Source organism: Diadema setosum, chromosome 20, assembly GCF_964275005.1.
Source record: "Diadema setosum chromosome 20, eeDiaSeto1, whole genome shotgun sequence".
NCBI lineage: Eukaryota > Metazoa > Echinodermata > Echinoidea > Diadematoida > Diadematidae > Diadema > Diadema setosum.
This window is the reverse complement of record NC_092704.1, coordinates 1,004,396-1,015,556: the sequence shown is the minus strand read 5'-3', so window position 1 is coordinate 1,015,556 and position 11,161 is coordinate 1,004,396.

The following is an 11,161-nucleotide window of genomic DNA, read 5'->3' as shown; positions in this document are numbered from 1 at the left end:
GTTGTTCTAGACGGAAGACAAAGCGATGATAAGCACTATAATTCATCAATCATGTTCACTTTGGCTAGCCATATTCGATACAATAATGGGTTTAAATCGGCAAGTGTTTTTATCCATTTCTTAAATTTAGAAAGACATTTCGACTTGTCGTAATTGCATCAAGCAACTCCCTACATTACGAAAATTTGAGAAGAATGATTTCGGCAAGTTTTCGTTTTCCAATATCATCAATCAGTTGATCCATGTAACATGCAGTGACGGAATAAGTCGATTATGCACACACACAACAAAAAGAAACCGAATCGCGCAATGAAATGCGTATATCTCGGTATTTATTCATTAATCATTTTCAATACATTTCATAACTGATACGAATTGAAAATGTTTGCATGAAAACTAACCCATGTTAAGTTCATTACATGAACTTTAAAAAGTCAAAACTTGTGTCATTTATGATATGGTCCCATTAAATCTGGTTGTATTCGTGAACAAGGTTTTACTGCGAGGAAAGCGGTAAATACATATCAGAGAAACTAAAATTATTATGTTTGTAATGAATATCTGTACCAATGCTTGGATATACGAACAGGAGACACTGAAAAATATTATTCCACTTAATTTTCTGGACATGCTCCATTACAATCAAAACAAATTAGGCCTATTTTCATCGTGATTAACAAATGTTCACGAATATCTGTTTCTTTTACGTTTGACATGCTGCACAATATTACTACACATGACCACAAACATTGTATTCATATTGATTTTGTATGTAGGCCTATGTACGTTTGTATATATGTTTGCTTGTATGTAAGTCTGTATGTATGTACATATGCATGTATGCGTGTATGTATACATGCCTAAATAATAAAATGTATGGTGTGTGTACGTATTTATGTATCCAGTATGTATGCATAATGAGCAGTTGTTGGACGAGGGCTTTTTTAAAGTGCAGCTAACAAAGAGTGGGTCGCACCCCTGCAATTTACTGTTTCTCCATAGACAAATGCATTAGAAATAAAATACATGAAATAATATAGATACACGAAAAAAATTGAATATCTTTATGTTTCAAGCTAAGTAGCCTGACTTATTTCACTAAAGTCTTGAATTTGCACGAGTTTTATACTAGTATCTTTTTTTTTCTGTGCAAACTCCGCTGAGAGGTTCATAATGATAAATTGCAAGTTAACCCGTAAAAAAAAAGTAACTTGTTATTTGAATCCATATCCGCCAAAACAAAATTATGTAGTCTCCTAGATTTAAAGGCATAATTTACCATTTGCAGATGAAACAAAAACCCAGCATAGTGCTTCAAAATAGTTCTGAAATCAGAGTTAGGGATAGAAACAACCAATGTGAAAATTTGAACCATGCAGTACAATATATTGTATGGTTAAATATACAAAATGTGAACAATAGTTATAATAAAAATGTCTGCAGACTAAACCGTCTACAGTTATGGTTTAATGAGAAAAAAGTGATATCTCCTTCTATTTTAGGCTTTATTGCAAACAAATTTATATGGTAGGATATTTTGTGATGCTACTGACCTACACATATGCATCAAAAGTGATATCTTGTACATTTGTTAAATCACTGCTCCCAAAGGTAAACAGGACCTTTAAAAGAAAATGTGCCCAGCCTCTAAATGAGGTGTAATCTGTAAAGCGTTTCTTCCTCATCAATCACGCATAACTAAGTTTTTACAGGCTTGTATGGCATGTATATATCTTATATAATATATTATCATCATCATCATCATCAGAAACAAAACTGAAACAAAGTTCATGCTGTATTCACCAACAGTTTATTTCGGCACAGACATTTTTGAGCGATTCGCTCTTTCTCAGGTGTTGAGTATTTTGATGATATTATCACTCCAACACGTGGACGACTTGATATATATATATATATATATATATATATATATATATATATATTACAATTTCCCGGACTTATTTTAGTATTTTTGGTAGGAACGTGATGATGCTCAGGCTGGTCCACTTATTTATAGATGTGAGAGCATTGGTGCTTCTGTTGCATCGTTTATCATGTCACTTTCGCTGAACTATGGGTCATCTTACCCGTCTACATTTCTCTATGTAGCCCAACGATACAGCTGTAATAAGTATCCTAAGTTCATTTTGAGGGTCTCGTCATTTGTCTTAAAGGGACGGTTGGATCCATTTGGATCTGTTTGTGTTCAACAAAATATGTGATATTTTTTTGTGTGTGTGTTTGTTTGTTTGTTTGTTTTTATACGGCGGATATTACCTTATAAAGATAACATTCTGCGATCTTTCTTGACATGGTTTATGCTCTTTCTTTCCAGAAGGTCTTCCTGAATGCATGACAAAAGGAAAAATATCACATCTCATTGATCTCTATAATAATAAGGGATAAATTATGCAACAGCAAAAGAGTTCTTGTGATAATAATCTTCGACAGTATTAAGGTGAAGTCTGAAGAGTTCCATGTGAACAAGAAAATAAATATGAATAGCATATAGTAACATACAATGAGCATGACGCTGACCCTGAGATGTGATGTAGGTATTCTTATAAGATGGATGTATTGAAGCGCGCTCGAAATGGCAAATATTCACTTTATGACGATTCTGAATACACCATGTCATATAATTGGCATGATTAACCATGCGTCGTGAAACACTTTCGCTGGTTCTTTCTATTTGCTTTTATACAGTCGTCTTGTTTTTCGCAATGTCGGCACATTTTCTCCTATCTGATGGAAAAACATTTTGCGTAGTCGGTGATGTTTCGAATCTGCACATTTCACATAAGCCATCAATTGAAATCCAAATGGGCAAAATTCTTGCCGAAATCAATTCATTTCATGGACCGACCTCGAACATGAGGGTATCGGCAAGGCGGCTAGCTGCGACTTCTCTCTCTCGTTCTCCGGTTTTTACATAACGTGGATTTTGGGCACGAGAATAGCGGTATCATTTTCTATCCTTTTCATTTCTGGCATTATTAGATTTGCGGTAACCTTTGTCAGCGGGTACGATTTCTCCCGGCTTTTCGGCGAGAAAAAGACGAGATTCAGTCCGGAGGGCATTTTTCTCTCTCGGTTGCGCCTCTCAGAGAATCACTTAACTTCTGAGTTTCACTGCTGGTCTTTTCCTTTTCTTTGTAAACAAAACGTCCTCTAAGGTTTATGTTTTCCAGACAGCTTTGGGATCCGCCCAAGTTTCCATACTTTCTTTCTGTCCTTATTTGTGGTATGACTATTGTTCTTTAAGAAAAGTCAAAATCCTTACTTTATATTCATGATTTCATATTTCTTTTTATTTCAACTTCCATAATTTAAAATATGTCATCTCTCCTATTTCCTCGTTCGTTCCACCTTTACTTCACAAGTTAGAGGAAAGCAAGAGAAATATAACAAAGTTTCGTTGTTTGTCTGGAATTGTATAAGAATACATTAGTGTATAAAAGAAAAAGTTGTGTATTACATGAAGGGCAATTGAATAAAGGAGAATTGCATTGGATTTACTTGTTTTGATAACATAAAAACAACAACAATGATAAAAATAATCCTGACAAAGTAGAGTATTGATAAACGACATTGAATGCATAATGCTTGATAAACGTTGAAGGAAAGCAGCCAAAGAGGAAACTAAAGTTTCCTTAAAATCAAACCAAATCAGTTTAGCAGTTTAAGAAAAAATGCATACAATATTACATTATTATCTTTCTGAAAAAGAATAAACAGACTTAAAGGAAGAGTAGAACTCGAAAAGCAGACAACAAAAGATATCAGCATATTAGCACCCCTCCCACCCAAAAAAAAAACAACAAAACAAAACAAAACAAAACAAAACAAAAAAGCGCACCATTATCCATATTTGCCGATCCCATATTTCTCCTTTTAAGCTGACTTTAAAGGAAATTGTGGATGTGGAATTTTCAAAAGATAATGCTCAGTCAATCATGCTCATGTTTTTGTTTCATTCGTGAGGCTATTCTTACCTACTGTTTTATTATGTTCTCTCTTCACAAATTCAAAGAAAATCAAATCCTTAGAATGGTAGAATGGAATGACAACTCGAAACTGGTAGGTACGAAGCATCATACTTTCAGATTATCCCCGAGGAGGAAGAAAAAAATCAAAACAAAAAAACATCGCCTCTTTCGTCATGTCACAACTTCGATTACGAGTCAAGAAAAGGGCGAGTCCTCAATGAAAACCAATATATAAACGGAAAAATGTGTTTAATTTCCATAGAAGCCCCCAAACTGTTATGTTTTGGGCTTCCAAGAGTCCACAAACACCAGTGTTTTTGACTTCTGCCTTTCGTGTTATTATGGCTAACCATGATGTCGGGAAGGGACCGGAATAGCCCGAAGCCGCGTGGGTTGGATCCAAACAAGATCGAGTCCGGTCCTCCCAAGCTTCAACACTTGTAAGGTGGCATTCGTCCCATCATAACATAAGATTATGTGTATGTGTATGTCAGCACCATTCTAATTCAAGCTTCGCCCCCTCTCTTGAAGCGGTTCCCCATCCAATTCGTCTAGATCTTTACCCTTCTCCCCATTGCGTGTCTTGTCTGAAGTATTTCGGTTCGCATAAGGAAACTAAAAAGCTACAGTTCCGCAAAGACCTATAGAAAACAGGGAATTTCAGAAGAAAGGTTTCCGGTTTTAATTTTCCCTCTTTTTGTGATGTTTCTTCAGCGTAGATTCACGATCATAGTTCTTTGATCTAGGTTCATCACAGAAGTCCACGCATCTTCAACTTTTACTCGCTAATCTAACACAACTCAACCAACACCCTGAGGCTTTCTGACTCATTGTGATATACACGATTTCTGCCTTTTCTACAAAATCTGTTTATCTCCGCATTAAAGTCGTGCAGTGCTGAAATGGTCTTGATATGAAAACGATATGAAACAAGGTAAACAAGAACAACAAGAAGAATTTGTAGTCATTTCCTCTACCCTTGGATAAAAGTAGACCACAAGTACACCTGATACACAGGGCCGTTACTAAACATGGCTCTGAGACAGCTAGGTGGCACCCATCAGCAATGTGTGGATTCCCCCCCCCCTCTCTATCTCTTCCTTTCCTCTATTCTTCTCATAGCATCCCTCCAAACCTTCTCTCACCTCTCTTTCTCACTGATTTAAACCATTTTCTTCAATAGAGCAAAGAGTAAACCTAGCCTTACTCCACTGACATACATTGATTACATGAAATTTTTCATACCAACAATAATCAAACTGAAAACATTGTTAAAGGTTCACTTAATCCAGGAGAGTACATTCTTAATCTTATCTCACAATATAACAACCTGCTGAAATGATTTACGATGACTATCTGTAAAATTCCACCTGCAACAACCCTTTTGGGGATCCATCTACCCGAAACACAAACAGAAGAATAGAAACGACATGAAATATTTTTTTTTTTTTAAGAAAAGAGTTATTTCAATCAGTATGAAGGGTTCAGCGAGGGAAAACTGATTCCACGGTGTGAAATAACAGTAGCAATATTTTTATCTATTCCACCGGTTTGGCACGCTATTCCTGGGAGAGTCAGCATTAAAATAGATGTTAAGGTATGTTCGCAAACCTATCATGCACTTTAAACCAGAAAGCATGGCAGATGCTTCACCCACAACTTAGCGCATGTAAAATGGATTTACATGTATGCAATAAAACATATGAAATGTGCTCTTTAAAACTTTGGGAGGGAGGGGATCGTTTACACGCACGCTTAATTCGGTAAATGCTAGCCCACGAAGTCATTACTATGCACTGTCTCAAATTCGGCCCTATTCTCTTTGCCTATTCTAATTTCTAGTTCTGGAAAATAGAAGTTAGCATGAAAAAAGTTCGAAAAGTTTGTGAAGCTATGATATCCATCCTCGAGGCTTGATTCTAGGGAAAACCATATAACAGTGCACTCCCGTTATAACGAAGTTCTCGGTACCGGCGGTTTTCTGGCGTTATATCGAAATTTCATTACAGCCAAACAGAAAGTATGTAAAGATACATAGATGATAATTTTGAGACCTGAATTTTTACTTCATTGTAACGAGAATTACGTTATAACCGCGTTTGTTATAACGGGTTGGAGCTACACTGCACAAATCAGACAGGTCAACCGTTTTGACTTACGAATATTAGCTCTGTAAATGACTATTTAAGTATTTTGTTGATTTGTTGATTTGTATTGATTTTGAAATGCAGAAATAAAAACTGAACTGAACTGAACTGAACTTTGACATCGTTCGATCATACAACAATGAGCTCACATTTATCATAAGGGATACGATTACTATGATTATTAGCAGTGGGCATTATTGCATGTTCAATGTGCTTTCGTTTTGTTTTTATCCAATTGTGTTTTATTTGTGCGTGTGCATATCATTAAGCACCTGTTTGTGTGTGCGTGCGTGTGTGTGTTTGTGTATGTGTTTTTACTCATGTGTGTGTTCTTGTATGTTTGTGCTTGTATTAAAGCGAGTTTTCTTCGACGGAGTGCCAGTATCGAGTGTCAGTGTAAGTCAGCTTCGCCCTTCTGACATGGGGTGAATGGTTGGTCTCGAAGGGGTACCTATACCAACTCAGCATAGCAGGTGCGGGCCCAGTGAGTTCTGCTACTCGGGGACTGCAGATAGAAACTACGATTCCTAGTAACCGTGTCAGAAGTCAAAGGCACACTTGTTTCCATTAGTCACATCTCGGCGGATCGAGATATCCTTCGCAAAGTCAGATGAACTCTGAACATTTGAGGTCTAGCTTATCTTTTTCAAAGCATTCTTACTCCACAGATTTTTTTCCTCATCTGGAAAATGAATCATTGTCATTGATATTTCTCTCCTTTTCTGACTTTGGTGGATACGGAATAGCTGTTTTTGTTGTTGTTTTTTTTTTCATTTGTTAGGGTCCTTTCAAGGTGTTCGTTTTAGCCACGAATTCATGAACACGGAAGTTCCATTCAGCTAATTGGTAACTTACGGCGTCGCTATGTGCTTGCAGTATGTTGTCGATTTGAGTGACGATCGAGATTTTAATATATCGATAAATACTTTGATGCAGACATCGGCCCGAGGCGATAGTAACCTGACGTCTGGAAGTCTAAAGAGGAAGTGAAGGGTATGTCGAGACAAGGAAGCATCTTTTCACACCTCCTGATCGAGATGACATCGTAACAATAGGCCGGAAACACGTGGGTCTTGTTCGTGGCACAAACTTTCTACGAAACACACAAACATCGCGCCAGAAGGGATCGATAAGAAGACGGAATCATTTAAAATATGACGGTTGAGGAATGGAATGTTGATATATAAAGAGGAGGGCGACAAGAGGAGCTCGGCCTTTCGCAAGGGGCAGTTATATTTCCTATCGGCCCTTTATGCAGAAGGAGCTTGGGGACTCGAGTAGAACGGCAGACGACACAGGACTGTCCGGGCGCCCCCTTTCGCGTCTTTCTCACACCTGAAAAGGTATGCAAGCGGCATACATCAAAGCCACGCTATTCTGAATGACGTCGTTCCCAAAGAAGCATGAACTATTTACCACATCTTCCCAATTAGCGCCTCAAAGCCCAAAGCATGGAGCTACAATCCATGCCCAAAGGAAGGCTCTGAACGGCCTACACACAGGTGGAGCAGGGAGAGGCAGCGTTCCAGATCGTGGGCTTGATCACAAAAAAAAAAAAATACAAAAAATTGCTTTTTTAAGCGTTGATAAATGAAATAAAGTCATATTATGGAACAAAAATCATTTGATTTTGTAATTTTGATTTTTGATGTGTTGATAACCAGTCTTCTTGATCCTAACTATCTAAGTTCTAAAATCAAATCAGTATGTAAAGTCCTATATACACGCAACAATTGTCACTTAAAGGATCACTACTAAAATGTATCAAGACATTTTTGCAATTGTAATAATATCAACAATTTACTTCTTTTAGTTCAGGTTTTATCCGTTTTGAACAACTTTGCGTTATGGAACCATTGTTGGAACCAGAGTAGACTTACAAAATGACGTAATAACGAGTATTAAATTGTAGTTACAGTGATATCTGGAGGTTGTCGATATCGTGTTGAATTAGACAATCTCTCACACGACTAGGGTTGTATAGTGTCCTCCTTGGAACTGACAACACTAGTCACTCTGGACATGACTTTTAGTCAGCGGAGATATACAAGTATTGAGCAGTTCTCAGTAGACTAGCTGTGTCACACAAGTCAATAAGTATAAGGAGGCGCCATCGAGCTGAAATATTGTTCAAGCTTTGAATGCGGCCTGATCACCGAAGAAGCTACAGATTAAAAGTCATTCAGTGAAATCAGTTAAATAGTCAAGGACACTGATATTACGCTGTTTTCATGAGATGAACAAACACGAGGCTACAGACAAGAGGTGTGATAAGCAAACGTACGGCTCATCTTTCAGAGAATCTAATGCCGATGGGGCGTTCGGAGGTAATCCAGGAAAGCTAGTACCTTAACATTGGTCACCTCAGTTTGTTGAGATCATCATTATCGAAGTATTCACACGTACTGATGAAAAACGGTTTGATTACCTGGTTCGATGAAGTATCAAAAGGTGCCCTGGTGGTCCATGCCACCAGTTTGTGCAGTCGTAAAGATGAAGTCTTTGATACTGAGAAATCTTAAGCGAAGTCTTCCGTCAAGTGGCTTGTTCCTAGAATGGATCAAATACACAGGTATGTATGACAGATCGATAGGTTTCAACAGATACCAGTGTATTGATGTACTTTGATAAATGTGGCATTCTTAGCTTTCATCGTATGATTGCTGAAACTTTTGATTTGTAGGTCAGAGTGGGTTTTAAAGTATAGTCTAAAATGACTATCTGTGTGCCAATCACATTGCTCCCCATAGCAGTAAACGTCATTGAAAAGAAATTACATACTACACAAACTGTGATGCATCTATGTCTGCTATAAAGTGCACAAATATATATATATTCTTTTACAATAAATTTCCTTACACAGTCACAAAGTCTCTGATGCTCAATGCCAGTGAAGGTTTGGCTAACACTTTTAAGAAGTGTAGCATTCTAAGCATCCTGCCAAAATTTCATTACAGTTTTTTTTCCCCATTTGTTTTCTGACCCCCTTAATGTACGGTAAGTTATTATCATTATTTTGTGAAGCGATGTGATACGTGTTCACTCGTTGTCAGAGCGCTACATACATCTGTAATGTGTATATTGTATTGTATTGTATTGTTTTGTACATACTGAAAGTAGGAGAGTTGCCAATGAGTCAATTAATGTGTCTGCAAAAACACTAAAAATTGACTTAAGATTTGTGTCCTAGAATTACAGCTCATCACTTTGGTCAAAAGATGAAAAGTCGGGCAAAGTTGGCACCAGAGAGTATCTAGAGTCCTAAACCTTCCAGAACCTTCAAACAAAACTAATGTTTGCTTCTAAAAGAAAAAAAAATATACAAATACTGATATCATTACTCACTATTTCAGATCGGAAGTAGGGCTGGATTAGTGGAGGTGGCAAAGAATATAAAACGAAATAAGAATGTGTAAAATATGTATAGTTTGCAAACTGAACTACCAATTTGGAAGCTGATAATGATAATTTGCAAATCATCAATTGCTAGAAAGAGGCTAAAAAGAGTTGCTATAGATACAACAATTGTCTATGGGAATTGCGTGTTTTAGCAAAATGAAACCGTCCTGAACGGGTTAACGAATCTTCGGAATAACGAACCTTCAGAATAACAAACCTTCAGAATAACAAACAAGCCACAAATGTTGGGATTAACGAACATCTAGGTATACGAAATTTGTGTGTTTCAGATTAACGAAATTTCGGAATAACGAACAGCACCCGGGACCGAAACCTCTAAGGATTAAGCAATGATGAAGGTCTCATCATTAAGTAAACGAATTACAATTAGTTTCAGTATACTAGCTTTTGTGTGTGATTTGACAATAAAATAAAAACCGTGATTTGCAATTCTTTATTCACGTAAGCGTTTTGCATATTTTCTTCTTTCAATAAATATGAAAAAAAAAATGATTGAATTGAATTGAATTGAACCACTCAAGCAAAGGAGGAGTAAAAAAATTAGTAAGGCAAATTTTGCTTTGTTTAATCATCTTATGAGTCACATGTAATATATAGAGCTAAGTCTACGCCTCCATCACTTTCTAGCTTACATGCTTAGCAGGTCCATCTGTGTTCCCGTGTTTGTTACCATGGTAACGATGTCCCGAATCAAACATCCTCCTACATCGCCCCTCCCTTTCTCTCTTCATCCTCTCTCTTTCTCTCTTCATCCTCTCTCTCTCTCTCTCTCTCTCTCATTCACACATTCATTTATCGCGAAACACAAACACTCTAAATCCGATGATGATAAATATATATCTGCTAATATGCCTGGTTTATATTTAAACATCCTGTGCTTCTCGATCTGTTGGGATCCTGTGGTTGTCATCTTCTTGTCTCTTCGAATCCTTTTTCTTGGTATCTTGTCGCATCCTTCTCCTCACAACCTCCTCCCAAAGTCGTTCCCTAGCAACACTAGTCTTCAGCTACAGACGCGATACGGGTCAGTAGGACCTATTTTTAATAGTTTTCTTTGTTTGTTTGCTGTTTTTCTGTACGGGGCTGCTCCGATTCACAGGGAGCAAATCTTTTATTCAACAAGATCGCTTTGTCTATTCTGTCTTTTTTTCTTCTTCTTTTTTTAGACCGAAGTGAAAATCGATAAAGTATTTTCTGTTATACTTCAACTTAATCATCTCCTGTCGATAAATTCGTTCATCAATGTTACGCAGCGTAGATATCCCCTATCCCCTATCTCGTCGACATCAGACACATCCGGACACCCTGATAATAGGCCTACTTGCTCACCTCCGTTATAGGTAAATCAGGACAGTTCATGAAAAACTTATGATACCGTTAGTGATCCACTGCCTGTGTTCTGTTTGTATGAAATCCTAGCATATCGCACCGTTTTCCATGATATTATGTATTCTTTATTTTCATCCAACCATTTTTTTTTTCAAAAACAAACGGTCAACGTCTGCTAATACTTAATTCTTTCAGATCACGAAAAACTGAAATCGATCTCCCGTTCGTTTGACTAAGAATCTTTCTAAGAAGTGATATCGATGGACATCGCTCTGG